Genomic DNA, 14,449 nt, shown 5'->3' with positions numbered 1-14,449 from the left:
CACCAGCCGCCATCGTTTTGCAGAACCCGATCCGGCGGAGTATCAACACACCTCGATCTCTCTCCTCTCTCTCTGTCACCGCCATGGTCGAAGGCATTCAAGTGTGGTTTTCCGATGACAAGTTGTTCACCGAGCACTAGGCTGTAGAATTAACGGCACAGACATCATCTACGACCCCAGCCTCGCCAGAAGTAGTCGGGTCTGCAATCGGAGAAGGGAGAAGAGGACTTGGGTGCCCAGATCATTTTCTGGGTGCCCAAATTAGTTTTTTTTTTTTTTTTTTTGTGGGAGAAAGTGGCTAATGATGTTGAGAATATGCTCCTCCTGGGTGTATTTCTCTGCTTAGATTAGTTCTCATTTTGGCTATCGAAAGTTCTATTGGGGGGCAATAGACGGCTATTGGGGGGCAATAGACGTTTTGAATTGATGTAATCTCCTTGTTTTTTTCTGTAATCAAAGTTTTATTTGTCTAAATTTAGGGAGATTAGTTCCCATTCTGGCAACTGAAAGTCCTATTGGGGGGCAATAGGCTTCTATTGGGGGCAATACATGGTTGATAGTCGTCTATTGGGGGGCAATACATGGCTGATAGTCGTCTATTGGGGGGCAATACATGGCTGATAGTCGTCTATTGGAGGGTAATAGACGTCTATTAGGGGGCAATAGACGTCTATTAGGGGGCAATAGAGGTTTATTGCCCATCTACTAGGGGGCAATAGATGTCTATTGGGGGCAAAAAAACTTTCCGGTGAGATTTTCAGCAAATTCCGGTGGGCGGCAGTAGGTGGCAAAAATCCGGCGACCGGTGACCGGATTCCGACGAAAGTTGGCCGGAATCCGGCGGCCGGTGACCGGATTCCGGCGGCCGGTGACCGGATTCCGGCGGCCGGTGACGGGCTCCGGCGAAGTCTCCCATGGTTTCTCTCTCTTCTATTTTTTCTTTCTCTCTCTCTAAGTAACAAGGGGGTGAGGGTAAAATGGTATTAAAAAAAAATTAAAAACAAAAAAAAAGGTATTAGGGAAGACTCCCTTAGAGTGTATTGGGTAAGAGAGAATTAAAAAAACTTAATGGGGTAAGTGGGAAAAAAATCCCTAGAAATGGGGTAAATGGACAAAATCCCTTAATATTAATACACAGGTCAGAAAGGACTATTACATATCCTCCCTCTACCGTCTATGGGTAGATAAAGAGTTTGTGGTAAACCACAGCGATACATAGATTAGGTCCGATTATTTGACGGTACTCATGCTCACTTATTCAAGAAAGCCTATTTAACTATGGACAGTAATGCATAGTAATAGACAAGTAAATTTGTAAAATTACTAAGTAAAAAATGGGTATAGAAACCCATTAGTTATTCTAGACCCAAGAGAGAGCAGGCCCAAAATCCATTTTAGAGCCCCAGGTCCAACCATCAACCAGCCAAGCCCATCAAGAACAAAACCTAGCTATCTCCAAGTTGTTCCTGCCGCAGACAACAATATTGGTGCCGGCCGGCCAAGCATCCATGCCGACCAATTCGAAGGTAGCTCCACGTCCACCTCCTTTGTCAGACTCCCCGAGATCTGGGCTTGAATTGGAGCCCAAAGACAGCCCAACCACATGCTCCTCCACTTTGACATGGACACCCAAACTCGTCTGCACTTCATTTGAAGTTTCAGCAACATCTACAACACTGGCCATGACCAATCCTCGAGCGCAGCATGATGACCCATAGTGCCGCCCCTCGTGAACGTCACAGAGGAGACCCGATCGTTGCCGAAAAGAACTGACCTGCAAGGCCGCACATAGGCCACTATAGCGTCGAGGTTGATGGCCTTCGTGGGGAGGGTACAAGCGGCAATGACGTCTCCGGTGGAATGAACAGTACCACCCTTGGATTTGACATCGTTGTCTATAGCAGATGATTTTGACAAGAAATGCAAGCCATCGTTTGGGTTTAGGAGCAACCAAGCAAGCTGCCGGCATTGAAGGGCAAGAGACGCCGCCATGGCCAATGCCGATGTCTGTAGTCCCTATAAGATGCAGGGGACCATATATGCCTAGGACGATCGGAGGATGGTGCCAGACAAAGTTGTTCGGAATTTGGATGGCGAGTTCTGCCATTTTTGTCACCGTAGGACTGTGGCGATGCTAAGATGAGCGCGAGTGTGAGCGCCGCTAGGGGGAATAGAGTGCTAGGGTTTCTCATAGAAAATCCGCCGACGCAAACGTGAAAATTGTACTTGAATTTGTACGATGTCCATAAAGAGCTACAAAGCGCTCTTAGTAATATTTAGTCGTTGTCCATGTTTACTTAATATTTGTAAGATTTTCTTTGCCAAGTATGAACCTTTTAAAGGGAATGTTGCCACTCACTAGTCACTATTGTAAACACATTGATATCTCCCTTGTCTACGAAGTTGGACGGAGTCTTAAAATTGAATGGCACCCTTCTCGACCAAAGATAGAAATTAATTAATGTTTATAAACATATTAAAGTTATCTCTTAACGATCTGGCAATGAATACCATGAATTTTAATCTTTCCTCGGCCACAGTTAGAGAAATAAGATAAATCACACAAGGTTATGGGTCTTTTTAAATGTAACCGAAAAATATCTATCTAGACCCAGAAAATCAATTTAATATGAAAAGACAGTTGTATCCTTATACGAAATGACATTAAAAGTCATCGTAAATTAAGATAATAACAAAAGAAATCATAAAATTTGTAACTTTGTAAAAGTAAATTGAGATTGTAATTGGTCTACTCATTTCATTTCATAGTCCCTTTATATAAGGAGAGAATTACAACGGAAATATCAATTACAATGATGACATTAAATGCTGATTGATTAGTAATTGTGTTGATTGATGATAATCGTTGATTCATTGATTCCCTCTCCGTCAGTCACTTTGACGAAGGCACATAATATGTTTTTCCTTTAACACTTCCCCTTGTGCCAAGTCAAAAACGAAATGGTGCATGAGTTGTTGCCTCACTAAAAACCTTGCCAAGTAACAATAAAAACCATGTGGGACAAAAAGTACACCTTGGTCAAAGAAAAAGAGCACAACGCACCTTTTACATTTGAGGATGACATGTGTGTGTTAGACTCTCCCTTAACGTCTACACCTCCCCCTGATCCTTACATCAATCAAGGGAGCTTGGAAAGTCTTTGCATTCCTATGCTTTTCACATGTTTTTCAAATGTGGCCTTAGGCAATGATTTGGTGAACAAATTTGTCACATTCTCCTCAGACCTTACTTGATTCACTTGAATCTTGAGGAGGGCCTGTTGTTGCTGATTGTAGAAAAACTTTGGCGATATGTGTTTTGTGTTATCATCCTTGATATAACCTAGCTTCATCTGTTCGATGCAAGCTGCATTATCTTCATAAATGCAAGTAGGCTCTTCAGTGATAGAACTCAAACCACTAGTCCCTCGAATATGTGTAATGATAGCTCTTAACCATATACATTCACGAACCGCCTCATGTAGAGCAATGATCTCTGAGTGGTTTGAGGAGGTAGCCACAAGGGTTTGCTTGGTTGATCTCAAAGATATCGCCGTGTTCCCAATGGTAAATACATAACCAGTTTGATAATGACCTTTATGTGGGTCAGAGAGGTACTCAGCATCAGCAAAACTAACCAAAACGTCATTTGGTGTTTCGGTGTAGTGAGTGGCGCTTTCACCATCAACATTTCCTTTCGGGATTGCAGTTCCATCTGCTGTCCCTCTTGTCTCTCTGTAGGAAAAGAACAGTCCCAAGTCAATGGTTCCTTTTAGGTATCAGAAAATGTTCTTGATACCATTCCAGTGACGTTGCATTAGCGCTGAGCTAAATCTAGCTAACAAGTTCATTGAGAATGCAATGTCTGGTCGAGTACATTGGGCTAAGTACAATAATGCGCCTATTGCACTTAGATAGGGAATTTCAGCTCCCAACACCTCTTCGTCATCTTCCTTTGGACAAAATGGATCTTTCCTTGCATCCAAACTTCGACCGATCATGGGAGTGCTAGCAAGATGCGCTTTGTCTATGTTAAATCGCCTGATTTTTGGACATACGCAGACTGGTGGATTAGTATTCCACAAACTTGGTGTTCTAGTTCAAGGCCAAAACAGAATCGAGTTTTCCCAAGATCCTTCATCTCAAATTCGGATTTCAAGTAGCTCGCGGTTTCTCTTATTTCATCAAGAGTATCTATTATGTTCATATCATCAACATATACAGCTACAATTGCAAATCCGGAACTTGTTTTCTTTATGAATACGCAAGGGCACAATTCATCGTTCTTATATCCCTTCCCAATCAAGCAGTCACTTAGACGGGTATACCACCTCCGCTCGGATTGTTTCAATCCATAAAGTGAGCGTTTCAACCTAATTGCAAATGCACTCCGTGGTTTAGAGTCACTTGACTTGGGTAATGTTAGGCCATCAGGCACTTTCATATATATATATATATATATATATATCTCTCTCTCTCTCTCTCTCTCTCTCTCTCTCTCTGAATCAAGATCCCCATAGAGATATGCAGTAACCACATCCATGAGCTGCATTTCCAGTCCTTAAGAAACTACCAATAACGTCCATTACGGGAGAGTATGTCTCCTCGTAGTCAATTTCAGGGCGTTGTGAGACACCTTGCTCCACAAGGCGAGACTTGTAACTCAGGACTTCATTCTTCTCATTACGCTTTCTGACAAAGACCCATTTATGTCTTACAGGCTTTACACTTGGTAGGGTTAGCACTACCGGACCAAATACCTATCTCTTTGCCAGAGAATCTAGTTCTACCTGGATTGCTTCTTTCCATTTAGGCCAATCTGCTCTTTGTTGACATTCTGCAACAGAGCGTGGTTCGATATCATCGTGCTTTATGATTTCTTGAGCAACAGTGTATGCAAATATATCATTAATGTGTATGGAAGATCTTTCTATCAACTCATACGCACTCTCATAATCCTTTGAGATTTCTTTGTTCTCTGGAATCATTTCAAACATCGGAACATCCTCCAGTATTGATTCATGAACATAACTATAATCAGAGACAATCTCATGAGAGGGATTCTCTACATTGATGATTAATGGATCAGTTTGTGCGTTACTCCCCCTCTTCTTCCTTGGGTGAGTGTCAATCAAACCAAGTGGCCTCCCCCTCTTCGTTTGGGGAGCCATGGGCTCAACCACACCTCCACTAAGTGTGGTTGCAGTGCCTCTATCTGGGGCACCGTGCTCCTTGTTGGGGACTTCTAACCTTGCATGTACATTTGCAGTTGGTATATGTGATCTCGTCACTTTTGCGATATCAATAAACACATCAGGCATCGAATTTGGTATATTCTGAAGATCAATTATTCTTTTCACTTCACTTTCACTTTGTGAAGTGCGGGGATCAAAATGAGACAAAGTGGGGACAAACCAAGACAATTCTTGTCGTTCCCTTGGAAAATATCCTTTTTCCTATCTCCCCCTAATGACGGGAATATTGTCTCATCAAAGTGACAATCTGCAAATTTAGCGGTAAAGAGATTGCCTGTCAAGGGTTCCAAGTAGCGGATAATTGTTGGAGATTCGTATCAAACATAAATACTTAATCATCTCTAATGACCCATTTTGATGCACTGTAAGGGCGTAATAGGCACATATATTGCGCAATCAAATATGCGTAAGTGTGAAATGTCAGGCTCATATCCAATTACCAACTAGTACGTAGAAAATGGTTGGCTAGTAGTGGGTCTAAAACGAATAAGTAAAGCTACTTGCAATATTGCATAACCCCATGCAGATATAAGCAGGTTGGTGCACATAACCAATGCCCTAGCCACCATCTGTAGCCTTTTGATGGTGGCTTCTGCGAGACCATTTTGTGTATGCACATGGGGTACAGGATGCTCTACATCGATCCCAATAGACATGCAATATTCATCAAATGCTTTTGATGTAAACTCTCCAGCGTTATCAAGCCTTATAGACTTGATAAAGGTGATCAGGGTGGTGAGCCCTTAAACGTATAATTTGTGCTAGGAGTTTTTACAAATGCAACATTTCTTGTGCAAAATAAAACGACATGTGACCAGTGTGTCGAAACATCCACCAAAACCATAAAGTACTTGAATGGTCTACATTCTAGATGGATAGGTCCACAGATATCTCCTTGTATCCTTTGTAAGAATGGAATGTTTTGTTTTATGTCTTTAGCATAGGAAGGTCTCGATCCTGTTTTTGCTAAAGAGCAGACTTTGCAAAATGAGTGATGTGCCTTTGAAATAGTCAATGAGGCATAATGGGAGGGAGGTAGTGCTTCTGGTACTTCAGAAGGCAATGGCTGCATTTGAGTAGTACTAGAACCGACACCTTACAGTGTGACAGATTTTTCTCTCATTTTATTTTTCACTCAAAAGAAGGGATATCCATGTGAGTTCTTTAAAATTTGGATCATCATGTCACGACCGAGGTGCCCTACGCAGTCATGCCAAAGCATGTATGAGTCTGTGTCCCACATTTCATTGTTGGTGATAGCATAGGATTCAATGATCCGAATTGTATTGAGGTACAATCCACTAGATTGACTCATAAGTTTCTCTAAAATGCGTTTCCTTCCAGATTCATTAGAGGTAATATAAAGGTATTCAGTTCCATTCTCACAGTGTGTTTCTACCTGATAACCGTTGGCACGAATATCTTTGAAACTTAACAAGGTTCGATTAGCTCTTGGTGCATATAGAGCGTCTGTGACATTAAATATATCTCATATTCTTTAGAGTATTTATATTTTAGGTAGAATGATAATCTTTTCATTTAAATAATTTTTTTCTTTTGCTAGATGTATTGCTTTACATCTTTATAGTGCTATTTCAAGCCAACGGTAATCAAATCAAGGTTTTGTTCAGAAATCTAATTTATCAACTCTTTCCTTTTTGACTGAAGGGTTCATCGGCGCCCTTTGCACCTTGTTTCCATGACCACTAGGGTCAGCACCACCATCTCTGCGCCATACATTGGAAGGGCCTCCACGGCCCCCACGTCCCTTGCCATGTGGTGCATTGTTGCCATGTGGGTAGGGATCAGCAAGTCCAAACCCCTATGTATTAGGGTCTTTCCACCTTTCATTTTTCCATAATTAGCCTAGGGAATTTCCTTTGTCCCAGTGGGCCTAGCATTGTTGTTCAAGAGAACCTCATTATGCCTCTCAACCACTTGCAGTAGGTTGATCAGCTTATTGAAGGTTGTGATTCTTATGTTGTCATATTCTAGCCTATACTGGTTCGCTAGTATAAGTGCTGAAGTGGGAAAAGTGGAAAGAGTCTTCTGGATCATATCATCTTCTGTGAGTTCCTTTCCACATAAATTTAGACGTGCTTTTAGGCGCAACATGTCCTTGTTAAAGTCATTGACCCTTTTGTAGTCTAGCAAGCGGATTTCATTCCACTGAACGGTCAGTTCTGGGAGCAAAGTATCGTGAATGTTCCCAAAACATTCCTCAAGGGCATCCCACAGTTCTTTGGGTGTTTTCAACTAAAGGTAATACTCCTAGCGTAGGCCAAGATCAATATGTCGCCTCAGAAACATTAAGGCATTTACTTTCACCTTATTAGACGGTACATCGTCTTTGGGGTTGGCAATGGTGGTAGTGTAGTCTTTTGCAGCAAAGGCAGTTTCTATATCGGAAACCCAACGGTGGTATTCAAGTCCTTCTGAGTCCAAAATGTCAAATTCAGGTCGAGTTTGATCAACCATCTACATAAACAAGAGGGAAGATATAAATTATGCAGTCATAAATACATCCACGTAAATTATTTTCCAAAAATATGAATTAGATTTCAAAACCAAGATTCGTAATGGTCACATTTTTTTCGATGCTATGTGAAAATGCTTTATCACTGTATGTATGTATTTATAATGCGCATGAATTTTCATTATCATGGCAAAACGCAATTTTTGTATAGCATTCTAAATAAGGAATAATCATAGCACGTAATAAAGAATAAAACATAGCATATATAAAAATAAATTACATGGCATGCTCAAAATTCACAAATGTACTACAAAATATATGCTACACATAATGATAGCAATAATATATCATGCATAAAATAAAAATCATGAAACATGCTTAAAATTTCATAATAAAAACATAAGTAATAAAATATAAAGCATGCTTAAACATCATTATAAATCATGCTTAAAGATAATCATATAAAACATAAATAACATGGCATGCTTAAAATGATCAAAATTATCTAACTAAATATGCTCAATAACAAAATATAATAAAGGCATAAACAATAAGGTATAAAGCATGCTTAAAAATAGAAAATATAAATAAAATTCACATGCTTGGCTAAAATCATAAAATAAAATAAAGAAAACATACTTGATTTTGAGAAAATAAAACAATCCTAGCTCACGCGCATGTTGATGCAGGCGTGCATAACAATGTTTTTGAGCTTCAGAAAAACTGGGCTGCTTCCTCTTGCAGGGGTCACAAAACCTTGTTGTTGTATTTTTTTCTCTTTGTTTTTTTTTCTTTGGGTCGCATGCCTGCTTTTTTTTTGTTTTTTTTTTCTGTTCTGGGCCACAGAGGCCTGCTTTGTTCTTTTTTTCTTAGCTGGGCCACAAGGCCTGTTTCTTTTTTTCTATTTTTTTGTTTTTGTTTTTGTTGTTGGGCCGGGTCCTTTTCTTTGGGCACGGTCACACCATTTTTTTTTATAATCTTTTTCTTTGTTTTCTCTCTCTCCCTGAGTCTTCTGGTCTGCAGATGGGCGAGGCTGTGTTGCGTAGGCTAGGCGAGGCTGAGTTGCTGAGGATGCTCACAAAACTAGGCTGAGGCGGGCTGCTGACCTGCTGTTTGTGGGCAGGGAGGAAGGACATGCCCGCGGGCTGGATCTGCAGGCGCGAGGGAGGATGGGCGGGTGTTGCGCCGGGCAGAGGTAGGCTGGGATCGGTACTACGCGGGAATGGGCAGGCTGCAGGCTGGGAGGGTGGCAAGTGCTAGGCCATACGGGGAGGGCTGCTGCAAGGCGTGTTGCAGGTGGCTTGGTTGCAGGGGCCAATCTGATGCAAGCAGAGGCGAGTGGTGGGGCAGAGGTAGGGGCGACTAGGCACGTGTGGGCTGGCGCTGGGCTGCAGATCTGTTGGTGATCTGTTGCGACCTGGCAGGGTGAGGCTTGTGCGTTGCAGGCGGCAAGGCTGAGGCCGGGACGGAATTTTTTTTTTTAAGGTGGCGGCAGAAAAAGAAAAAAATAATTCTTCTTTCGAATCTAGGGTTTTTTTTTTCTTTTTTTCTTTTTTGTCAACGGAAAGAAACTAGAAAATTAGAGTTTTTTTCTTGGCTATTTGCTCTGAGCGTGTTGATAACATGTAAAAGTAAATTGAGATTGAAATTGGTCTACTCATTTCATTTCATAGTCCCTTTATATATGGAAAAACCAAAATATCAATTACAAAGATGACATTAAATATTGATTGATCCGTAATTGTGCTGATTGATGGTAATCGATGATTCATTGATTCCCTCTCCGTCAGTCGCTTTGACGAAGATATATAATATGTTTTTCCTTTAACAAACTCTTTATTCTATTTATGCTGAGTGGTTCACTGTGTTCAAGTTGTTACATTGTTTCTTCCGACAAAACTTCAAACCCAAATTTCACTTTTCATTATAATTGTCTCATCTCTGTAGCAAAGTTGTGAAAGCAATTTGTTGGAGGACTGGCTTGGGAGACCCAGAAGGAGACTATGAATCTTGAGCAGTTTGGTGACATCTTGGAGGCTGTTGTCATCACTAACAAGGCCACCGACAGATCCAAGGGCATATTTATGCGTATATACAGCCTATCCTTCTCTTCCGTTCATCCATCTCTTCTTCAATTCTTTTGTTTTGATATGTTATCACATGCATATATATATATATATATATATATATATATATATATATACACACACACACACACACATACATACAGATCTTATCAAGAGCGGAGCTCCGCTTTGAAAATTAAAGTGTGAAGTTTGAGTTTTTGGTCACTTTTAAGTCGCATATCTACATCTCGACCGTTCAGTTTTTAGGTACTAGTGTATAGATCGTCTCTGCAAATTTTCAGCAAAAATGATGATCGTTAAGGCATTGATAATTGCCTTAAAGCTAGTATGGTTCAGGTTAACAAATTCAGTCCGTCCATTGGTTTAAGCGAGTTAGATACCTTAACGATCATCAATTTGGCTGAAAATTTGCAGAGATGATCTATACACTAGCACCTAAAAACTGAACAGTCGAGATGTAAATATGCGACCGAAAAGTGACCCAAAACTCGAACTTTACACGTTAATTTCAAAGCGGAGCTCCGCTCTGGATAGGATCTGTATATATATGGGAGAATTCCACAAATGGTCACTCAACTATGACTCATTTGACACTTTGGTCACTGAAGTTTCAAATATATCACTTTGGTCACTCAACTATTATATTGTCAATTACTTAAGTCACCCAAAGAGTATTTTTTATAATTTTTTTAATGAAAAAAATTAACAAAGTGACTTAAATGATTGACAATGTAATAGTTGAGTGACCAGAGTCCCTGGACTTCTAATTTCATCAAAAACACCCCTGCACTTTTAGTTTTGATATAGTATAAATTTCAGTTTAGTACCTTGTGGTTTGGGGGTAACATCATGTCAGTCCTTACTCTTTCAATTTGATCAGCATCACCCCTGTGCTTTCAATTTCAATCAGCCGTGCCCAAATTTTACTGTTCCATCCAATTTGAACGTTAACTTTGACTGGATTGACAAAGTAAAAAAATTTTGATTCCGATTCTGCCCTTCAAGCCAATTCTCTCCCTATATTCTTCTCCTCCTCCACACAGACACAGACCTCCTCTCTCGAGTGTCAATGGCAAAGAAAAACGCGTCCTTGGGATCAGTGGGCGATTTCTTGAAGTGGTGCCAGCAATCCGGCAAGCCTTCGACGATGGACGTCTCCAGAGATCGGAGCCAAACGCGCACATGAGGCTTTACGATGATATCCTTACCAACGGGTTTGATTATTTTCTCAATTCTCCCTAGTTTTTTGTAGTGACTGTGATTGTATATTGAATCTATTTTCTGTATTTGTTTTGAAAATTCCAGTTCATCTGTGTAAATCGGAGTCGTTTTCGTTCAATTATCATACAAATGCGCGCACAATGCTTCGGATTTGTTCTCTCTTTTGATGAAATTGACGACTGGGAACAGAATTTTGTAGACTAGGAGTTGTGAAATTTTGTTTTCTATACTTGTTGCGTTATTTCTCTAGTTGTATAAGGATTCTTTACTGTCAAAGTAGTGTCCAGTTAAACCGATTAATTGTTTAGTTTTGCAGTTGATATTGTTTTCTTGCACTGGCTAGAATTGGTTGGAATACAAATATAATGAGTTGATTCCCAATGGTGCCGAGTCTTACTGATGTCATCATTCCTTGCTTGGTTGATATTATATAAAAACAGTGTTTTCCTTACACTGTGACACCATATTGCTCTTATTTTCTGATCATTAGTTTGCTAGTTGAATAGATGGTTAAAGGTTAGGTTTAGAGCTTTAGTGCTTATGTAGATTTCTAGTCAATTTTGGGTGATCTTAAATGTATAGTTACTTATCCATAATTTTTGATTAGGTAGTCGCAGTCGATAAGGCGGTGGCGATGACGAGGACGAGGACGAGGACGACAACGGGTATGGTCTTGATGATGAGCTGGTGCCGTGGTCGGTGAGCGAAGACATTGACCTTCACCGCGGCCTTCTCCGCGTTCGGCGATCCAATTCCTTGGCTCATCGCCCCAGCCTTCTTCTTCTCCGACAAGGTAAACATCCCTAAAAACCCTTTTTTTAATTCGTCACTGATTTCAATTCCAAAGCACGGATCCATTCTACGTTTGTAGCCCCAAATTTGTTTTAGTACAACTATTAGGCTATCATGTTTGATGCAGATTATATTTGTATCATTTTTGCATTTGTTTTCTCATAGAATTGCTTTGTTGATTCTGACTTAATGCAATTAATGTCAACCTAAGTTTACTTAAGTTTACCGTACAATACTAGGATAAGTCACGGTGATAGCTTGGATACTGATAGAGTTTCCAAGGTTCTGTTTGGTTGCTCTGCCAATGAACAAAATTTCACCCATTTGCTGGTATGAACCCTTAAACCCTCAAATTTTCATAATCATTACTCATGTTACATTACTATATGATTTATTGTGTGTCATTAGACTTATAGCAGTCCCTCCAACCTCAGCCTTAATGTTCTCATGTGTTATTTAAGTCATACAAACTCCCCTTGGAGATTTGTGAATGCGAAACTAAATCAAAGTGTATCAGTTTGACTTGTTGCAATTGTTTATTGGACAAAATTTTGTATTCTGCCATATTGTATTTTCATTAACGATGTCATATTATCCTCTTCGAGAAATTTTCATTTTAAATTTTGATCATTGACAATGACACTGTTTAGATTTTTTCTGTGGAACTTGCTTACATTTCAACTGCTGCAACATATTAATAATTTTGTGTTGTTGGGTTGCCAAGTTATTTATACTTTGTTTTGGTTTTTGTATGTTTGATGCAGCTGCTAATGCTAGAAAAATTCTGAAAGGAGAGAGGTTTCAAATGACAATATACAAACTAGAGAGTGGGAATGTAAACATCTGCAGGCAGTTCAAGTTATTCCATTCAGGTCTAGCTCTCAGCCAGAAATTGTGACCTTAAGGGATGAATGTAATGGAGTAAGAAGCTCGTGAGGGGGATCTTGCAATTTGCGAATGCTACTGATTTTCTTTTGTCATCTTCTTAGAATTAGTTATATATTTAAAAAGTTCCACCAAGGTTCTTATCAATAAATAGGCATCATCTATTTTGAATTACAATGCTTTAGTTTTCATAACTCCGTCATTAATTTAGGGAAAGCAAACTATTTAATTCTTATACCAGTTTAGCTGTATATATTAGGAGTTGCTTCCAGTTTTCGGGTATTGCAAACCTGTCTTTTCTTTTGGGTGCTACTTAAGGAGTTAGGTGTTTAAGAAGTTGGATGCTACTGTGGTGTTGGAATGAAATCAATTGTCTTTCTTTTATATTCTTTTTTTTGTTAATGTAGAATAGTGATCGATAAGTCTAATGATAAATGGTGATTTCTTTTTATTTTTCTCTTCTCAATTTGGTTCTTTTTCTCAAATCAGTCAAATAGCCTTGTCACTTGGCTTTGGATTTTTATAGGCTATAGGTTTTGGTTGTTTTTCTCTGTCACTGTACAACTCGAACTTCTCGTTGAAACAGCTAAAAGAGAATGGGCCAATTTATGAAGCTCAAGTTACTGGTTAAACTACTAGCCATGTCATAATCATGAACACGTCATTGACCATGTCATTGTTAATTTCTGACCAAGTCACTGTTAATTTCAAGTCACCAGTAAAGTCATGAATCATGTCATTGTTAATCCCTGATTAAGTCACTGTTAACCTCAAGTCACTGGCCAAGTCATTATTAACCTTAAGTCACTGGCCATGTCACAATCATGAATATGTCATTGACCATGTTACTGTCAATCCCTGACTAAGTTACTGTTAACCTCAAGTCATCAGTAAAGTCACGGATCATGTCACTATCAATCCCTGGTCAAGTTACTGTTAACCTCAAGTCACTGGCCATGTCACAATCATAAACATGTCACTAATGTCATTGTCAATTCCTAACCAAGTCACTGTTAACCTCAAGTCACTAGCCAAGTCACAATCATGAACATGTCACTAACCATGTCATTGTCAATCCCTAACCAAGTCACTGTTAACCTCAAGTCACTAGCCAAGTCATTATTAACTTTAAGTCACTAACTATGTCACTGGCCATGCCACAATCATGAACATGTCACTATCAATCCCTGACGAAATCATTGTTAACATCTAGTCACCAGCAAAGTCACGGACCATGTCACTGTCAATCTATGGCCAAGTCACTGTTAACCTCAAATCACCAGCAAAGTCATTAGTCAAGTCATTGTTAACCTTTAGTCACTAGAAAAATCACTGTTAACCTAGTCAGCTCAAGTCAGTGACACGACTAGGTCACTGTTAACCTCAAGTCACTCGCTATGTCACAGTCATGAACATGTCACTGACCAAGTTACTTGTCATGTCACTGATCATGTAACTGTCAATCGCATGTCACTGGCCATGTTAATGTTATACACATAGTAACGTCCCGTATCTCAATTTACCTGTTTACTAGTCATTTGGATGGTAAATGACAATTACTTTCACTTTTTACTTTGTTTCGATACTTTTAGTGCCCCTAAAAGTTAACTTTTTGTTCGGGTCAAAATTTGAGAAAATTTCCTTCATGAAAGTTGTAGAGGATGTTAAACCGAGCGCGTGCATATGTGGTCGTAAAAATCGGAGTTCGTATGAGAAAGTTATAAGCGAAAAAC

General features: G+C 39.7%; 1 long non-coding RNA gene across 1 annotated transcript; it reads left to right on the top strand.

The window, feature by feature from the left end:
• Positions 1-10,874: 10,874 nt before the first annotated feature.
• LOC112190441 lies at positions 10,875-12,951 on the top strand. Its single transcript, XR_002932407.2, has 3 exons — positions 10,875-11,032; positions 11,647-11,832; positions 12,596-12,951. It is a non-coding gene; the product is annotated as an uncharacterized LOC112190441 (long non-coding RNA).
• The last annotated feature ends 1,498 nt before the right edge of the window (positions 12,952-14,449 follow it).

The sequence above is a fragment of the Rosa chinensis genome, chromosome 2 (genome assembly GCF_002994745.2).
Source record: "Rosa chinensis cultivar Old Blush chromosome 2, RchiOBHm-V2, whole genome shotgun sequence".
In the NCBI taxonomy this organism is placed as follows: domain Eukaryota; kingdom Viridiplantae; phylum Streptophyta; class Magnoliopsida; order Rosales; family Rosaceae; genus Rosa; species Rosa chinensis.
Note: the sequence above shows the minus strand (reverse complement) of the source record. Positions and strands in the feature narration are given on the sequence as shown.